At 47.0% G+C, this 20000-nt stretch overlaps 1 long non-coding RNA gene across 1 annotated transcript in view; it reads right to left on the minus strand.

Moving 5' to 3' along the window:
- The window catches only part of LOC125036132, a 72504-nt gene that overhangs the window by 18783 nt on the left and 33721 nt on the right, over positions 1-20000 (minus strand). The window lies entirely within an intron of this gene.

Here is a 20000-nt window from a genome sequence, read left to right on the forward strand (position 1 = left end):
CTTTCTTCCCATCCTTCCTCCCTCTCCCTCTCTCTGTCGCCTTTTTACTCTTTTCCATTCCTTCCTTCTTTCTCATTCTCCCTTCTTTCCTTCCTGCCTCCCTCCCATCGCCTTCTCCAGCGTCTGCCGTAACGAATCCAAGCGCCGTGCCGTAACAAATGTGACCACCATTATGCATGGCCATCACCATCAAGCATGGTCATCACCATTATGCATGGCCATCACCATCAAGCATGGTCATCACCAAAGCCCACTAATCCTCAAAACCGTTTCCATCACCACTGTCATCTTGTTACCAACGTCACAATCACCCCGTCATTATCATCACGAACACTGCCATTAACACCACCACTACCACCATCATCACCAACTCACTGCCATCACCACCTTCACTATCACCATCACAATCATCAACACTGCCATCACCACCTTCACTATCACCATCACCATCACAAAACACACTGCCACCATCACTACCAACATCACCATCACCAACACTGCCATCAAAACCACCACTATCACCCTCAAACACCATCATTACCACATATACAAGAACTGTCGCAGCGACGAACAACAGTCACGCTAATGCCAAGCCGGAACATTTCGAATGACGAAGAGATCGTCATTAGCATAAGGTATGGGACGGGGACGGGGCCTTAAGGACGGGGGGGGGGGGGGGGGGGAGCGGAGAGGGAGGGATAATATAGGCCTACCTAACACCTCAACGCGGGTGGGTGGGTGGGTGAGTGGGAGGAACGGGCGGGCGGGAGAGCGAGGTGGTGGGCGTGATCAATATGCAAATCACGGAAATTATCAGCGGCTCGTGGTAGGAGACGTTATAACCACTGACAACCACAACGCGAGACAGGTTATGGGGCTGTAACCTCAGCTGGAACTACTACTGTACGCGTGTTACGTCTGATGTCGACAAGATTGGAGGGGAAGACGGGGAGGGGGAGGGGGAGGGGGAGGGGGAGGGGGAGGAAGAGAAGGAGGAGGAGGAGGAGGAGGAGGAGGAGGAGGGGGAGGAGGAGGAGGAAGAAGAGGAGGAGAGAGATTGAAAGAGAGGGAGGAAAAGAGAAAGGGAGACAAAGAGACAAAGAAACAGGGAGAGAGGGCCACACATGCCCTTTCCAGCCTCATTTCCCGACAAACAAACGCGACCCCGAACATCCCCTCCCACGTTTACTAACCTCTGATTCCCCTGCATCAGATAAACCACAAAAATAACAGACCAACAAAAAGCACCTCTCACTATTTTAATTTCTTCTAAACTACGCCGCAGTTCGCTTAAATGCCCGGCATTACCCATGACATAATGGCAAATATTAGCGTGATGTGCAGTGTATTTAGAGCGCATATATCTCTCTCTCTCTCTCTCTCTCTCTCTCTCTCTCTCTCTCTCTCTCTCTCTCTCTCTCTCTCTCTCTCTCTCTCTCTCTCTCTCTCTTTTCTCTCTCTCACACACACATACACAGGGGGAGGGGAGAAAGGAGAGGGAGAGGGAGAGGGAGAGGGAGAGAGAGAGAGAGGAAGAGGGAGAGAGGGAGAGAGGGAGAGAGGGAGGGAGGGAGGGAGGGAGGGAGGGAGAGAGAGAGAGAGAGAGAGAGAGAGAGAGAGAGAGAGAGAGAGAGAGAGAGAGAGAGAGAGAGAGAGAGAGAGCGTTTTGACGGAGGTAGAGATCAGCCACAGATACTTCCTTCTCCGTGCACCTGCTTTGCATCCCAGGAAAGCAGTGTTGTTCTTGTTTTGGTTTTGGATTTAATTTTGTTATTCTTTCGTTTCAATTTCAGTCTTGAGCGAGGAGGAGGAGGAGGCGGAGGAGGAGGAGGAGGAGGAGGAGGAGTATAAGGAGTAGGAGTATGAGGAGTAGGAGGAGGAGGAGTAGGAGTACGAGTGCGACTATGAGGAGGAGGAGGAGGAGGAGGAGGAGGAGGAGGAGGAGGAGGAGGAGGAGGAGGAGGAGGAGAAGGAAGAGGAGGAGGAGAAGGAAGAGGAGGAGCAGAAGGAAGAGGAGGAGCAGAAGGAAGAGGAGGAGGAGGAGGAGGAGGAGGAGGAGGAGGAGGAGGAGGAGGAGGAGGAGAAGGAAGAGGAGGAGGAAGAGGAGGAGGAGGGGGAAGAAGAGGAGGAAGAAGAGGAGTAGGAGTAGGAGGAGTAGGAGGAGGAGGAGTAGGAGGAGTAGGAGTAAGAGTAGGAGTAAGAGTAGGAGTATGAGGAGGAGGAGGAAGAGGAGGAGTATGAGGAGGAGGAGTATGAGTATGATGATGATGAGGAGGAGGAGGAGGAGGAGGAGGAGGAGGAGGAGGAGGAGGAGGAGGAGGAGGAGGAGGAGGAGGAGGAGTAGGAGGAGGAGGAAGACAATAAGGAGGGGGGGAAGGGATAAAAGGAAAAGAAAGACGAAGTAGAAGCCGGATAAAAAATAAAGAGGAAAAAAACTGTACTACATAAAACTATTTGCTACACAAGAAAAGGCCGAGGAGGCGGCACCGCGGCGAAAACAAAGATGAAAGAACACCCCCCCCCCCCCTCCTCAAAAAAGTAGTTGTAAAAAAAAAAAAAAAAAGAACAGCTGGATCTACAAAGAAAGAAAGAAAGCAAGAAAGCAAGAAAGAAAAGGGGAGTGAAAGACAGAAAGAGAGCGAGGGAAGTCCGGAGGCGGAAGGAGGCCCCTGCCGGCCAAGACCTCGTGAGGTAAGAGTAGTCTTCCAGGGCGATAAAAGATGCGAGAGGCGTCGCGCACTCCCCCCCCCTCTTCCCCCTTTCCTCCCCCCCCCCCCCGGGAACCCTGGGCACTTCCTCCCCCTCAACCCCTACCCCAACCCCTCCTCCCTTCCTCTCTCCCTGGGCACTTCCTCCCCCTCAACCCCTACCCCAACCCCTCCTCCCTTCCTCTCTCCCTGGGCACTTCCTCCCCCTCAACCCCTACCCCAACCCCTCCTCCCTTCCTCTCTCCCTGGGCACTTCCTCCCCCTCAACCCCTACCCCAACCCCTCCTCCCTCTCTCCCCCGCATCCTGGGCACTTCAACCTTCCCCACTAATTCCCACCTCACACCCTTCCCCTCCCCCTCCTCCCTTCCCTTCTCCCTACCATTCTAGACACCCTTCCTCACACCCTGGCCCCACCCCTCGCCCCCCCCCCTCCCTTCCTTTCTCCCTGGCACCCTCGGCACTTCAACTCCTTCCACTAATCCCTACTTCCCCCCCCCCCCCCAACCCCTCTTATCTTCCCCTCTCCCTAGCATCCTAGACACTTTCGCACCCTCTCCTAACTCCTGCCCCTCCCCCTTACCCTCCTCCCTCCCCCTTACCCTCCTCCCTCCCCCTTACCCTCCTCCCTCCCCCTTACCCTCTCTCCCTGGCACCCTAAGCATCTCGCAGCTCTCCCTTGCCCCCCTCTAACCCCCACCCCACCCCCTGAAGAAATACTCAACGCCGCCTTCATGACACAAATGACTCTCCACGTACGATTCTCTCAAAGTGTTCTTCTACCCTTCTGAGTTCTGAGATTACTTTTTAAAACTTCCCTAAATACTTAAAATTGAGTACTATTACGGCATCTGGCATACACACCCACCACATCCATTACAGAATGAATGCCCCGTTTCATTCATAGAATTTACGTTACTATTCCGATTGTGTACATCTGGAGAGAATATATCGCACGGGGTACAGGAATTTCTTAAGACAAATTTGTACAAGTTGTATTTTACACTCTTATTATCTACAAATTCTCTCTCATAGGACTCTTTGGGGTTGTCTTTCATTGTCCCTTTTTCTCTTTCTCCTTCTAATCTTCCTGTCTTTGTCTCTGTCTGTCTGTCTCTCTCGTCACCGTCTTTTTCGGCATTTTTTTTTCTATCCTGTTTCTCTTTCTCTTCCCCATTTCTCTCGTCTCTCTCCTACATAAATCGCCACAATTAAAGAAACTGATTAAAAATCAAATAAATTAAACTGACGGATAAAGATATTAACAGCGAAACGGAATCAACACCACAATCACCGAGTTAAGCCTTTCTCAACCCATCTCACGTCACGGCCACGCTGACACCCTCCTCCTCCCCTCCTCCTCCCCTCCTCCTCCCCCTCGGTCCCCCACCCCTTTATCCAACACCCCCCTCCCTCCACCCCCACCCACGTCACCCTTTTCCACCCCCCCCCCCCCCCCGGGCTCACACTTCAACGCCCAGCCGTGGAAATTGAACCTTTTGGAATCGCGTTAGGGCCACTAATGGGATTCTGAAAGTAGACGACGACTGAAAACGTCTCGTAAATAAACAAGAAAATAATCGGCGCGTAAAGATTTACCAACAACCCTCCCCCTCCCCTCTCTCCCCCTACCCCCCTATCCCCCCAACCAGCTTCCTCAGCTTTCCCGAAAAAAAAAAAAAAAAAAAAAAAAAAAAAAAAAAAAAAAAAATCCTTCGAAGGCATGTCGAAGTGACGTTCGAAATCCGCGGCAGGAAGGGGCCAAGCGCTCTCGTAATTTGCAGGAAATGCAACATGAAATCGGTGCAAATAGGTGTGAATAAAATGGGAGAAATGATAAAGTGATATTCACTGCACAACTAAATTAATAAATAAATAGATTACATGTGTGTGTGTGTGTGTGTGTGTGTGTGTGTGTGTGTGTGTGTGTGTGTGTGTGCGTGAGAGAGAGAGAGAGAGAGAGAGAGAGAGAGAGAGAGAGAGAGAGAGAGAGAGAGAGAGAGAGAGAGAGAGAGAGAGAGAGAGAGAGAGAGACAGAGAGAGAGAGAGAGAGAGACAGAGAGAGAGAGACAGAGAGAGAGAGAGAGAGAGAGAGAGAGAGAGAGAGAGAGAGAGAGAGAGAGAGAGAGAGAGAGAGAGAGAGAGAGAGAGAGACAGAGAAAACGAGGGAGACAGAAAGAAAGAAGAAAAAAAAGATAGCAGGCAGAAACCGCACAAAACCCAAAAGAGAGAGAAAGAAAGAAAGAAAAAAGAGCAAAAGAGCCTAATATAAAAAAAAGGCTCGCATTCGACCGGACGCAAGTTTCCCGCCAGAGAGACTGGTTCGGGGCGGGCGGCGCGCGTACAGATTAACGGGATGGGCTTCTTCGCCCGTTCATACTTTTAGTGCCGCGTTTTGGCTCTTTTGTGACGAGCGCATCATCGCCATTCTCGTCACCACCACCATCACCACTACCACCATCACCATCACCATCACCACCACCATCATCATCACCATCACCACCATCATCGTCATCATCATCATCATCACCATCATCATCACCACCACCATCACAACAATCACTACAATCACCATTCATCATATTCGCCATCATCACCGCCATCATCACTGCCAACAGGCCTCAATAGCGTCTCGATCAAGACAACATATTCGGTAAAAACATCGACGTCCTTAAAGTATAACTTTTATGGCGCTTAGGCCTACATGACAAGCCTAATTTCTCGTATCATGATTTATTTTTAACATCACCACCACCACCGCTCTCATCACCATCATCACTGCCATAGTCCTCAAAGGCATCTCGATCAAAACTTAATTAACACATATGGGGAAAAAAAACAAAAACAAATGTTTTGCTTTTATAACTTGTATGACGATTACATGATTGCAGTCAAATGATTCGTACAATGATGCTTAACTACATCTTTTACATCAAAATAATGAGAATGATAACGATAATACTGATAATTATGATGCTAGTGACAATATGATAATGAGACGAACAATACTAATATCAACAACAGTAACTTACTAAGAACAATAACAAATAATAGCAATAACAATAATAATAAAATTACATTAAATATGACAACCCTTACAAACGAGGTCACGACATCATATCCGGCTGTATTAACCCCTAATTATCATTATCCTCCCCATCATCATAGTCACAATGATCAAAATATTTTTTTTTTACCAATTCCGACTGCCGAAAAACCACAAACCCTAATCACCACCAAGATTATAATCATCATCATCCCTTCCCACCATTACGGTTTAGTAATAGACAAATTACCCTCATTATCCGCCCCATCATCATAAACATCATCATCTTTCCCCCCCAATTACGGTTTACGATTTCAGTGTCTCGATTTCAGTACATCTTCGCCGGACCGCCAACCCTTCCCCTCTGGTTTCCAATGGGGAACTTGAGCCTGTATGTCCTCAGGCCTCTTTGCCCTTGCCATACTCTTCCCTCGTTCTTCCTCTTCCTTATTTTCCCCCTCCCTTTATTATACACTTCTCTCGTTCTCCCCTTCCCTTAGTCTCCCCTACCTCTCATCATAATCTCCCCTCGTTCTCCACTTCCCTTATTCTCCCCTTCCTTGATCATACTCTTCCCTCAATCTCTCCTTCCCTTATTTTCTCCACCCTCCTTCCCCCGTCCTACATCCTTCTCCTCCCTTCTCCTCCCCTCTCCTTCCCCCTGTCTACTCCTCCCTCACCCTCTCCTCCCTTCTCTCAGATTCTCCCCTCTCCCCTCCCTCTTCCATTATTCCTCCCCTGCCCACTCACCCACTCCCCCTCTCTCCCCTCGACCTTCTTACACGCCTGCCTTTCCCTTCCCGCCCGAGAGACAAGCAAGCGCCTTCATTAGGTGGGCGTCCCTCCTCCAGTGGGCGCCCTTCCTCCCGTGGGCGGCTTAGAGGGATGCCTTCGTTCCTGTTCCGAGGGGAAATGGATCTGCTTCGAATGAGGGGAAGTGAACTATAGCAAACATGAACGCAAAATCGTTACAAGGGTCTATCATTTTCGACCGCTCGCACAAACACACGCACGTACATGAGGGAAGAAAGGAGATAAAAAAGAGGGAAGAGGGAAAAGGGTGGCAAAAAGGGTAGGAAGAAATGGGAGAAAAGAAGGATAGATAGAAAAAGGAGAAAAAGAGGGGTGAGGAGAAAACGAGGAAAAGAGAGGAATAAGGAAGAAAGGGAAGAGAAAAGGAAGAGGGGTGGTAGGGAGAGAAGACAAGAAAGAAAGGGAAAGCGGGCAGGAGGAGAAGGGACAGAGGGAGAAAAGAAAAAATAAGAGGCAAGGAGGAGATGAAGCGAGGTGTAAGAAAGGGAGAAAAAAAAGAAGAAAGGAAAAGAAGAGATGAGAGGAGGAGAACATAAGAGAAAGAGGAAGAGAGGGAAGAGAAAAAGAAATAAGAGTACGAGAAGAGAAGAGGAAAGGAGAGAAAGAAAAGACGAAAGGAGAGGATACGAGGAGAAAAAGAAAGGGGATTACGAGAAGAGAAGAAGAAAGGCGAGAAAGAGAACACAAAGGAGAGGAAGAGGAGAGAAGAGAGGAAGAGAAGAGGAAGAGGGGAAGAGAAGAAGGGAAGAGAAGATGAGAGGGAGAGAGAAGCAAAGAGGAGGAGGTAGGAAGGAGCCGAAATCACGAGAGACCGGACTGTATTTGGTGATAAGATACAGCCAGCGCCCCCTATTGTTGGCTACCTGAGCCTCAAATCTTCTATTGTCTCCCTTCCCCTCTTTATTCTTTCGTTCTTTTCTCTCTCCTTTTCTCATCCATTTCATATTAGTAAAAAGAGAAAAGAAAAAGAGTGAGTGAGTGAGTGAGTGACTGAAAGAGAGAGAGAGAGAGAGAGAGAGAGAGAGAGAGAGAGAGAGAGAGAGAGAGAGAGAGAGAGAGAGAGAGAGAGAGAGAGAGAGAAGAGAGAGAGAGAGAGAGAGAGAGAGAGAGAGAGAGAGAGAGAGAGAGAGAGAGAGAGAGAGAGAGAGAGAGAGAGAGAGAGAGAGAGAGAGAGGAGAGAGAGAGAGAGAGAGGGGGGGGGGAGGAACCTACCTAAACCTACGTAATAACTTTCACAACAGGACGACGCGACAAAAACGTAGAAGATAAGGACTGAAAGAAAGGCGAAGAAAGGCAGATAAAAAAAGAAGAAAACAAACGAGGCAATACTATAAATATGAAAGGGAAAACGCGCGCGCGCACACACACACACACACACACACACACACACACACACACACACACACACACACACACACACACACACACACACACACACACAAAGAAGGAACTTTTAAAAAATCTTTCTTTCCGTCCAATACAAATACAATGAAAATGGAAGAGCAATAAATTGAACGTGACATCTCCCCCCCCCCCCCCCGCCTCTCCTTTCTTCCCCCTTTCTACGTATTTCACTCTCGTAGAAAAATAAGAAAAAAGAAATGCAATAAAGGAGGAAGAATAAGGAAAAAACGTAATAATAGGAAAGAAAAAAAAATGTTTTTACAAAAAAAAAAACGAGAATAAAAACAAGACAAAATGTAGGAAAAAAATAAAAGAAACCAAAAAATAAACAAAAATCAATAGCAGAAAAAAAAAGAAAAGTAAACAGAAAAAAGGAAACACCCAAAGCCGAAAAAGACTAGAGAAAAGTGGAATAAAGAAGTGAAAAGAATCACTATCAAGCCAGAAAGAAAGAAAGAAAAAGAAAAAAAAGAAAAGAAAAAGAAAATAAAATAAGTAACACTCAAGGAAAGAGCCAGAACACACGAAGTAGTTAAAGCAGAGAGTCCCAGAGTGCCAAATGTACACAGTGCCACGCGAAGTGCCTCTTAAAACGCACCGCTTCAGGAGAGAGACACTCCGAGAGGACTCGAAAATGACCCGCTTAAGCGAGGTAGATGGAGAAGTAGATGGAGAAGTAGATGAAGAAGAAGATGCAGAGATGGAGAAGTTGATGGAGGCGGATCGGTGGAGGGGGGGGTGGGCGAGTTGACGACGCCCAGAGTGCCAAAGGGGCGGCACTGTTTACGAGGGGCATAGCGGTGACAGGGTTTTAGGCAGAGAGTACGGAGGAGGGGGGAGTGAGAGGGGTAAGGAAGGCGAGAAATAACGTGGAGGGAGAACGGATAAAGCTGAATAAACACATAAAATGGTTACGAATGTGGTTAGGGCGAGAAGGGGGGGGGGGAGGGGAAGAGATGGGAGGGGAGGGGAGGGGAAGAGAAGGGAGGGGAGGGGAGGGGAGGGGAGGGGAGGGGAGTGGAGGGAGGATGGGAAGAGAGAAGTGGGGAAGGGAAGGGAATGGGACAGGGATAAGGAAAGAAAGAAAGAAAGAAAGATAGAAGAGGTGTATGAGGAAGGAAAGAAAGAAAGAAAGAAATATAGATAGAGGAAAGGAATGAGGAAAGAAAGATAGAAAGATAGATAGCTGAGGAGAGAAATAAAAATAGAATGATAAACAGATAGATAGCGAGGGAGAGAGAAAGAGAGACCAAAACCGAAAGGACTTCCCTTCTCCCTCCCTCGTTCAACCTCCCCAACTTTTTCCGCAATAAATTAGAAAACGAATAACCCCCCACCCCCACCCCCTCCCCCACCAACCATCACCATCCGGGAAACCACAACCCCCTTGAAGTCAAATACCTCCCCCTACACTGCCCCCTACCCCGCCACCTTACTCCTTCCCAAAGCCTACCTCCCCCCCTTCCTTTTGGCTATCCTTCCCCTACCCTCTTCTTCCTTCCCCAAATATACCGATCCTCCTACCTTAGGGTTACCTCCCTTGCCCTTACTCTTCCTATCTTAAATATACCCCTTCCCCTACCTTATGGCTATCCCCCCCTACCTTACCCACTATACCCCAAGACCACCTCTTCCCCTACTACCCCTCCTCTTCCCCTTACCTCATGTCTTCCCCTTCCCCTACCTTAAGGTTATACCCACTACTCTCAAAGCCCGACTGTTACCCCTCCCCCTACCTCACTGCTACATCTCCCCCCCCTACCTTACCCCCACCCCTCCCCCTACCTCACTCCTACACCTCCCCCCTACCTTACCCCCACCCCTCCCCCTACCTCACTCCTACACCTCCCCCCTACCTCACTGCTACATCCCCCCCTCCTACCTTACCCCCACCCCTCCCCCTACCTCACTCCTCCATCTCCCCCCCTACCATACCCCCACCCCTCCCCCTACCTCACAGCTACATCTCCCCCTACCTTACCCCACCCCTCCCCCTACCTCACTGCTACATCTCCCCCCCCTACCTTACCCCCACCCCTCTCCCTACTGTATTCACATCTCGCTCTCTGTCCATTCGACGACCACACACTACAGCCAACGTCCATACAATCACACCTTCTAAAAGGCCCCTTCATCGCGCCCACTTCTCCCCTTTCAAAAATATTAGAGACTACCACATTGTCGTCTCATGTATTGAATATATAACATAAAAAAAAACATTAAATACATAATATATGGTTGCTATATAAGATTGGAAGACAACAATAAATAAAATACAACGATAACGAAGCTGCAGTAAATCACCCTGTGACTTCCTCAATACTTAAAATACGATGTACGACCCATCTCCCTTCCCCCAGTCATCTCTCCCCTCCCTTCCTCACTCCTCCCATCCCATCCCCTCACCTCCTCCTCCCTCCTCCTCCCTCCCCTTCCTTCCCATTCCATCCTCTTCCCCTCTATTCCCCCTCCAACCCCCAACCCCACGCTTATCTAGGCCTATCACCTCATCATCACGTCCGAACAGTCCGACCCCCCGCCGCGAACTAAGGCCTATTAAACCCCATTTCGAGCTCGGGACATGGGGAAGAGTCCATAAAAATTGGTGGCGACCCTATTCTCTCGCACCCGCTGGATCCCGCAGGTGAAGGGGGGGGGAGGGGGGGCGAGTAGAGAAGAAGTTAAGAAAGGATGCGAAGGAACGGGAGGCTGGGTAGGGCGGAAGAAGGAGAAAGAGGAAATGGGAATAAAGTTATGAGAAATGAAAATGTTGATAAAGAAATATCGTGGGCTGAGAGAGAGAGAGAGAGAGAGAGAGAGAGAGAGAGAGAGAGAGAGAGAGAGAGAGAGAGAGAGAGAGAGAGAGAGAGAGACAGAGAGAGAGAGAGAGAGATGAACAAGCAGACACCTGATAGACCTACGTAAGATCAAAACAACGTCCACATTTATAACCAAAGAAAGAAGGAAAAGAAAAACATGAAAAGAAATAAAGAAAAAAATACAAATATTTCACCTCCTCCCTGTCAATCAAACAGACACAGAACAAGAACCCGCAGGCGACCTCAAATGCCCCAAATGTCCCAAATGCCCCAAGTAGGAGACGATAAAGAAACACGTGCATGATGGACAGAAACACATGTCCGAGAGACAAAGATTTTTTTAAAATTCTCTCTCTTTTCTCTCCCTGTCTTCTCGCTCTCGCTCTCTCCCTCTCTCTTCTGTCCCCTCTCTCTTCTCTCTCTTCTCTCTCTTCTCTCTCTCTCTTCTCTCTTCTCTCTTCTCTCTCTTCTCTCTCTTCTCTCTCTCTCTCTTTCTTCTCTCTTTCTTCTCTCTCCTCTCTCTCTCTTCTCTCTCCTCTCTCTCTCTTCTCTCTTCTCTCTTCTCTCTCCTCTCTCTCTCTTCTCTCTCCTCTCTCTCTCTTCTCTCTCCTCTCTCTCTCTTCTCTCTCCTCTCTCTCTCTTCTCTCTCCTCTCTCTCTCTTCTCTCTCCTCTCTCTCTCTTCTCTCTCCTCTCTCTCTCTTCTCTCTTCTCTCTCCTCTCTCTCTCTTCTCTCTTCTCTCTCCTCACTCCTCTCTCTCTCTTCTCTCTCTATTCTCTCTTCTCTCTCTTCTCTCTCCTCTCTCTCTCCATTTTTTCTCCCACTCTCTCTTCTCTTTCCCTCTCTCCCTCTCTCTCTATCTTCTCTCTCTTCTCTCTCCCTCTCCCTCTCTCTTCTCTCTCCCCCTCTCACTCTTCTCTCTCCCCCTCTCACTCTTCTCTCTCCCCCTCTCACTCTTCTCTCTCCCCCTCTCACTCTTCTCTCTCCCCCTCTCACTCTTCTCTCTCCCCCTCTCACTCTTCTCTCTCCCCCTCTCACTCTTCTCTCTCCCCCTCTCACTCTTCTCTCTCCCCCTCTCACTCTTCTCTCTCCCCCTCTCACTCTTCTCTCTCCCCTCTCACTCTTCTCTCTCCCTCTCTCTCTCTTCTCTCTCCCTCTCTCTCTCTTCTCTCTCCCTCTCTCTCTCTTCTCTCTCCCTCTCTCACTCTTCTCTCTCCCTCTCTCACTCTTCTCTCTCCCTCTCTCACTCTTCTCTGTCCCTCTCTCTCTCTCACTCTTCTCTGTCCCTCTCTCTCTCTTCTCTGTCCCTCTCTCTCTCTTCTCTCTCCCTCTCTCTCTCTTCTCTCTCCCTCTCTCTCTCTTCTCTCTCCCTCTCTCTCTCTCTTCTCTCTCCCTCTCTCTCTCTTCTCTCTCCCTCTCCCTCTCCTGCAGACCGCCGACGCAGAAATCGTGTATTCGGCTCCTCCTCCTCCTCCTCCTCCTACAGGTAACGCCCGACACACACTTCCCCGCATGGCAGACGCAACTATAACAGGGAGAGGCGAAGCAGTGGCAAGAGGGGAGTTAAAGACCAGAGGGCCAAGAATGTCAACGTCATAACTCAAAGAAAAGACATGAGATTATTGCATGAATGCACGAAGGTGTGACTGAATGAATGAATGAATGAATGAATGACGAGCATAAAAAAACTAAATTCTTTCTTTCTCCTTCTCCAACTACACTGATAAAAAAAGAAAAACAAAATCGATAAAAAAAAAGAGAAAAACAGCAGTATCAAATACATGTATAAAAAAAAAACAAACAAAAACAAACAAACAAAAAAGTCTCCTCTCAGAAGAAAATTTACTCCAACCCTGTCGCCGCGTTCATCACCCGCGGAAGATAAGGGTCATCTTGCCCTGTTAAAGGCCGATAACATCACCATTACAGACCACCCTCAGCTCCCTTATCTCGGGGCCACGTCTCAACCACCAAGAATGTCGTAAACCTGGGAAAGACACTCGCCTGCCGGTGTTACTCCCTTGTTCCTCCCTGAATGAAGAGTGGAGAGTGGAGAGGAAGGAGGGAGGGAGGGAAGGAGGGAGCGAGGGAGGGAGGGAGGGAGGGAGGGAGGGAGGGAGGGAGGGAGGGAGGGAGGGAAGGTGGGAGGGAGGGAGGGAGGAGGGAAGAAGAGTGGGAAAGGAGAGGGGAGGGGGAGGAGGGAGGCGTGGGAAGAGAGGACGGAGGGATGGGGAAGGGGAGGTGGAAGAGGGGAGTGGGGAGGGAAGAGGAAGGGGAGGTGGAAGGGAGTGAGAAGGGAGGAGAGAAGTGGGAATGAAGGGGAGAGGAGGTGGAAAGGAAGGAGAAAGGAGAAATGGGACGGAGGGAGGGAGGGAAAGGGGAAAGAAGAAGTTGAAATAATGGAGGGAGAGAAGACCGGTAGAGGAAAAAATGCAACAGGAGCTTACAGGAAGGAAGAACATAAAGAATAAAAGATGTAAGAACTGGAAGAAGGAAGAAGAAGGAAAAAAAAACAGAGACAGACAGATAAATAGAGATGGATATATATATATATATATATATATATATATATATATATATATATAGAGCAAAATAAGAACAACGAACATAATATAAATCACAGAACAACTCCAAGACCCTAAAAACAAAACAAAAAATATTTAAAAAAGGCAAAAAAACAACAACCCACTAATAATCAACACCCAAACACCACCACCATTACCAGCAACAACAACAAAACACCACCACCACCACCATCACCAACAACATCATCTCCACCAACAACCAAACAACACCCCACCCCCCACCAACAACACCACCACCACCACCATTACCCCCCCCGTCATCACCCCCCTTACAACCACTACCATCACCACCACCACCCCCATCACCCCCCTCCCCTCCTGCCCCCTCCCCACCGTCCTGTATCCGTCGCACTTGTTCGTGTGCGCCGTAACGGGATCCCGAGCGGCCGGGCGAGCGCGGGCCGGGCGAGCGCGAGCCTAAAAATAAGCGCAGGAATGTGAAGTGAAAGGAAACCGGAGGGAATATGGGCGCTGATGGAGGCCAAAGAATGTGAACAGGACAGGAGTGAACAAACTAGATCAAGGGATGGATTGCGAGGGGAACAGTTCAACAGGGAGATGATGAACACAGACGGTACACGTATTTGCACAATATTCGGATTCTTTTTTTTTTCTCTCTCTCTCTCTCTTCTTGGATCTCACTGTCCCTTTTCATTTTTGTGTGTGTTTGAGTGATTGTATGTGATTGTGTGTGTGCGTGTGTGTGCGTGTGTGTGTACGTGTGTGTATGTGTGTGTACGTGTGTGTACGTGTGTGTACGTGTGTGTACGTGTGTGTACGTGTGTGTACGTGAGTGTACGTGTGTGTACGTGAGTGTACGTATGAGTACGTGTGAGTACGTGTGGGTGCGCGGGCGTGCGTGCGTGCAGATACGTCCCTAAGTACGCTTTCTATAAGAACGTGGGCATACGTGCCCGTGTGAGCGTATGAGTCCGCTCTCGACACGCGCAGAAGAGGACGAGCGAGATAGCTAACAGCCAGCGTAAACAAACAGACGCCTGTCAATTCGACCTGCACAGACCAGCCTCGGCATCAAGTCTAAAGTGCTCAACACATTCCCATAAAGTCATGAGCCGGATCACTTAGGTCGAGATGCCCGCTGGGATAGCATGAGCCCGTGGTCCTTAAAGGCGTCGGGTCCCACGCTGTCGCTTCCCTAACCTGCTCGATAAAAGCTTGGTTTGTTCCTGTCGCTTTCTATTTTCTCTCTTGTCTTGCCCGTCCGTGTGTCTGTCTGTCGTTTACTTTCTATTCTCTGCGTGTCTACTGTTGTTTTTCTTTCTCGTTTATCTATTCCTTTCTGCATCTCCGTCTCTTTCACTTTCTTTCTTTCTTTCTTTCTTCCTCCTTCTCCATTCTCTCTCTCTCTCTCTTTCTCTTTCTCTTTCTCTTTCTCTTTCTTCCTTTCTTCCTTCCTTCCTACCCTTCCCTCCCTTTCTCATTTCCTCTCTCTCTCTCTCTCTCTCTCTCTCTCTCTCTCTCTCTCTCTCTCTCTCTCTCTCTCTCTCTCTCTCTCTCTCTCTCTCTCTCTCTCTCTCTCTCTCTCCTCCTTTCTCCTCCCCCTCCCTCCTCCCTTCGTTATCATCCCTCTCCTTTATTCCTTTCTTTATCATTCCATTTCTCTGTTATCTCAATTAAATTCCTTCGCAGCCTCTTTTCCTTCATACCACCTCTCTTCCCCTCTAAATTTTTGCGCCTTCCCCTTTGTCCTCCTCCTTTCCTTTCCCCTCTCTCTTCCTCCTTCCCCTTTCCTGCTGTCGGATTTTTCTCTTCGCTCTCTTGCCCGCTGACAAATAAATTATTATTAACACTGCCCTCGGCAACATTATAATGATAACGGCGATTTGGAATATATATATTTGGATAACTATATATGATGCTTATAATAACAATAAACGAAACTACAATAACAACAGCAGTAATGAGGATAATGATGATTAAATATATAAAGTCGAATAGAAAACAAAAAAATAATAACAGCAACGATTATTTAAAAATAGCAGTTATAGTTATGACAGCAAAAACAGAAACAAAAACAAAAAGAACAAAAACAAAAAGAACGATGATGATGATTCTCCCAAGTACCGGTATCATTTCTATGAAATATAATTACTGTAATGGACTTCGAGTTTAAATACGTTTTTTAATCCCATGTTTTGTCTTTTTTGCTTTCTTTCTACTAGTACTCCTCCTCCTCCTCCTCCGTCTCTTCCCTCCCTCTCTTCCCTCCCTCTCTCCCTTCCTGCCTTCTCATCCCCCCCTCCTTCCCTCCTTCTCCCTTTCCCTCTCCCTCTCCCTCTCCCTCTCTCCCTCTCCCTCTCCCAGCGCCAATCAGCAGCATCCCCCCCTCAGCCACGAGCGATATGGAGCCTTGATCAGCTGACAAAGCCCGACCACCTCCGCGATTCTCAACCCCGACCGAGCCTTCTGACACAGTGCCACGGTGCCATGGATCCGAGCTCGGTGCCACGGTGCCTGGGGAAAGGTTAGGGGATACTGCTGTTTCTAATATGATGCCAGGACGTCTCTCTTCATTTCGTAAGCGCGTGGATATTTCTTATCATTTCCTTTATCACTAGAGTTTCACTTGTGATCATAATTGCTACTTTTACAAAAATGATTATCATCCTAAGCTGTATGCGTGTGTTTACATGCATGTGTATGGTTCACGTCCATGTGTATATACAGAGGTATATTTATGTGTGTATGTGTATGGGTGCGTGTACCTGTACGTGCACGTGAGCCTGTGCGTGTAGCTGTACGAGAAAAACGGCGTGTTCCCGTGTGCGTCCCCCCCCCCCCTCGCCCCACCCCCGCCTGCTGATGAGAGGCTTCCAATCCCATTTTCGTCCGGCGGCCAACACAAAAGGCCAGGAAACGCTCCTCCGCGGCCCAAGTTGCCCCTATTGCAGAGTCACTAACTTTACTGATGCGGGAATTAATCAAATAAGCGCCGACGGTATAGCCGCGTGCAACTTTGCCATTGCTGACAACATGGGTCTGTTGCAAAGGCGGCCAGATACCAGTGCACAGTTTGATACGTGTATATATAGAGGTGTGTGTGTGTGTGTGTGTGGGTGTATATGTTTATCTAACTATATCTATCTATCTATCAATTAATCAATCAATCGACCACTCAATCTATCAAGTCCCTCTATCCATGAACACATTCCTCATCCGCAGAGTCCCCATCTCGACATCCAGAGCCGTCCGCAGCGCCCCCGCCCCGCACGCACTACTCCCCACCCTTCATTAGCTCCTCCGACGAGGCCCCGACACAATACAGAATTACGACCCGGAACTGCCACTTCCCGGCCCTCTCGCCACGACCCGCGACCCACGACCTATGACCCACGACCTCGACCGACCTCCTCCATCATCAGCTGCCACGACCCGCTCCCACGACCAGCCAAACACTAACCACGACCCGACACTGGCCAACTCGCTCCATGCTTGGCCATTTCTAAGGGTCATTTTATAGATATCGATCGAACCGTTATCTGATTTTGATTGATTTATTAATATCTAAGCGCTATATTTATAGCTAAGCAATTGGACATGACAAAGCAGGTTTTTGTCATATGGCCTATGTTCCATAAAGAAATGAAAAGAAAAAAAATCCAATATGTTTCAAAGAAAAAAAAAAAAAGGATGATTACAAAATAAAGTAACACGAATTGACACAAAAATGATAATCTTAAAAAAATAACATATCACAGATAACAAGAAATACAAAACATGGAAAGTGTTCGGCCACGAAATCTATCGACAGGATTATGAAGGAGAAGAAGAAGGAGGAGAAGGAGGAGTAGGAGAAGAAGGAGAAGGAGAAGAAGGAGAAGAAGGAGAAGAAGAAGAAGAAGGAGGAGAAGGAGAAGAAAAAGAAGAAGAAGGAGGAGAAGGAGGAGAAGGAGAAGAAAAAGAAGAAGAAGAAGAAGAAGAAGAAGAAGAAGAAGAAGAGGAGGAAGAAGAAATTAAACAAACAAAAAAGGTTAGGAGAGAAAACGAGGAATGAAGAGAGAACGAAAGTGGCCAAGTCTCCGCAACGAAGAGATGAGGCGGGTGCCACTTCAAGACCCGGATGCAGGGCGGTGCCTCGTCCGTTTCGAGGCGGGGGAAGCTACAGGCCTTCTCCCTCCTTCTGTCTGTCTGTCTTCTTTTTCTTCGCTTCTTCCTTTTTTTCGTTTTTCTTCCTTTCCTTACTTGGCATCCTCGGTCCCCCTCAAAATAAAATATCACCTGTCCACCAACACGTTCCAGCACTCCACTCTCTCTCCCTCCCTTCCTTCCTCCCTCCCTCCCCCCCTCCCTCCCTCTCCCTCTCTCCCTCCAACCCCCTCCTACCCCATTCCCCTCCTCCTTCCCCCTCCCTCCCTCCTTCCTTCCTTCCCCCACTCCCCCCTTCTACCCCCTCCCTCCCTGCAGCCATCTCCCCCCTCCCCCGACCGCTCCCCGCTCCCCCTCCCCCACCTCCCACCTCCCCCCCTCCACGCGCGTCCGGGAGTAACCATCAAATTTTGCCTCCTCAGCGCTAATTAACATCGATTCTCTTGCCGCCTGATAGTGTCACGGGCTGGCATTTTCATTTGCCTTCCTTCGCCGTTATATTTAAATTTGGAGGGTGGGGGGGGGGGGGGGAGGCAACGCACGCAAGACAACGGACGGGAATAAAATTGGCCTTGAGTAAAAAGAAAAAAAAAGAAAAAAAAAAAGATACTAGAAAAAATAATTAATAAAAAAAACAATAAAAACAATAATGATGAGATGCGAAATGCGTCGCACAATTTCCGGAACTGTCAACTGTCGTCAAGTTTGCATACAGTTTAACACCAGCTTTTAAGTTTTTTTTTTTTTTTTTTTTTAAATAATAATTTCGTATTGGTAGTCGGCAGATTCGATGGTAGAAAGTTAGATGAATATGACATCTGCAAAGTAATTGGTTCCCTCACCTTCTGCTACTCTCTACGGTCTCAAAGAAATATCACAGTAGTGATCATGATTAATATCATTGTTATCTTTATCATTATCATTACAACTACTACTACTACTGATGATATCAATAATGATAATAAATAACAATAAAAACTATAACAACAATAATAATTGTCACACTAACAATAATAACCATATAATAACAAATAAACACCAAACCAATAACAACAATAATCAGCACTAACAGTAACAACAAAACACAAAACTACAAAACAGCGCCGACCCAACGGACTCGAATCCAATCAACGGAACGGCGAAACAAGTAAACAGCGCTCACACTCGCAAAAGGCACCGAGAACGATCCCCAAAAATCAAAACTCAAAATCTAAAAAAATCACAAAACTAAAATGTATACACGTGCAATTATTTACGCATATATATATATATATATATATATATATATATATATATATATATATATATATATATACATATATATATATGTATGTATGTATTTATATATGTATATATATATGTATGTATGTATGTATTTATATATGTATATATGTATGTATGTATATGTATGTATATGTATGTATGTATATGTATGTATATATATATATATATATATATATATATATATATATATGCATATGTATATGTATATGTATATGTATATGTAAATGTGTATATATATATATATGTATGTGTATATATATGTATATATATATATATATATATATATATGTATATATATATATATATATATATATATATATATGTATGTATTTATATTTATTTATGTATATATCCATATATACGTAAATATATACATGTGTCTATATATATATATACATACATATATATATATACGTACATATATATATATATATATATATATATATATATATATATGAATGTGTATACACTATTTCTTTTTTATAGATTTTTAATGAATGATTAAATAAATAAACGAATAAATTAACAAGTGAATAAAATAAAAGGATAAATAAACAAATACAAAATACACAATAAATACACAAACAAATAAACAACAAAACAAAAGCTAAATATTATTCCTCCCAAATCAAGCATAGGCCAACAATCACCCCCCCCCCCCACCACCACAGCTTACTCGCCCCCAACAAGTCCTGCAATACGAAAAACAAAAACAAGTCAAAACAAATAAAAAAATAAAAACAAAACAAAAACAAATCAAAACAAGACAAAACAAAAAAAAAATCCGCCCAGGGACTCGACTCGGCCGATCGCAAATCGCTGACTTCATGCCTCGCTTAACGCGTTTACGGAGCAAAATCGCAAACGTAAATTGGATTGCGAATGGCTAGCGAAGCCCGTGCGGATTAGGAGGTCCGGCTTTTTCTTCTCCTGATCATTCTATTTCGCTCTCTCTGTCTCTCTGTGTCTGTCTGTGGGTCGGCGCGTCAGTCTGTGTGTCGGCGCGTAAGTCTGTGTGTCTGTGTATGCCTGTCTGTCTGTCTGTCTGTCTGTCTGTCTGTCTGTCTGTCTGTCTGTCTGTCTGTCTGTCTGTCTGTCTGTCTGTCTGTCTGTCTGCCTGCCTGTCTGTCTCTCTGCCTGCCTGCCTGCCTGCCTGCCTGCCTGCCTGCCTGCCTGCCTGCCTGCCTGCCTGACTGCCTGCCTGCCTGCCTGCCTGCCTGCCAGCCAGCCAGCCAG

This window comes from Penaeus chinensis, chromosome 20, assembly GCF_019202785.1.
Source record: "Penaeus chinensis breed Huanghai No. 1 chromosome 20, ASM1920278v2, whole genome shotgun sequence".
Taxonomy (NCBI): Eukaryota; Metazoa; Arthropoda; class Malacostraca; order Decapoda; family Penaeidae; genus Penaeus; species Penaeus chinensis.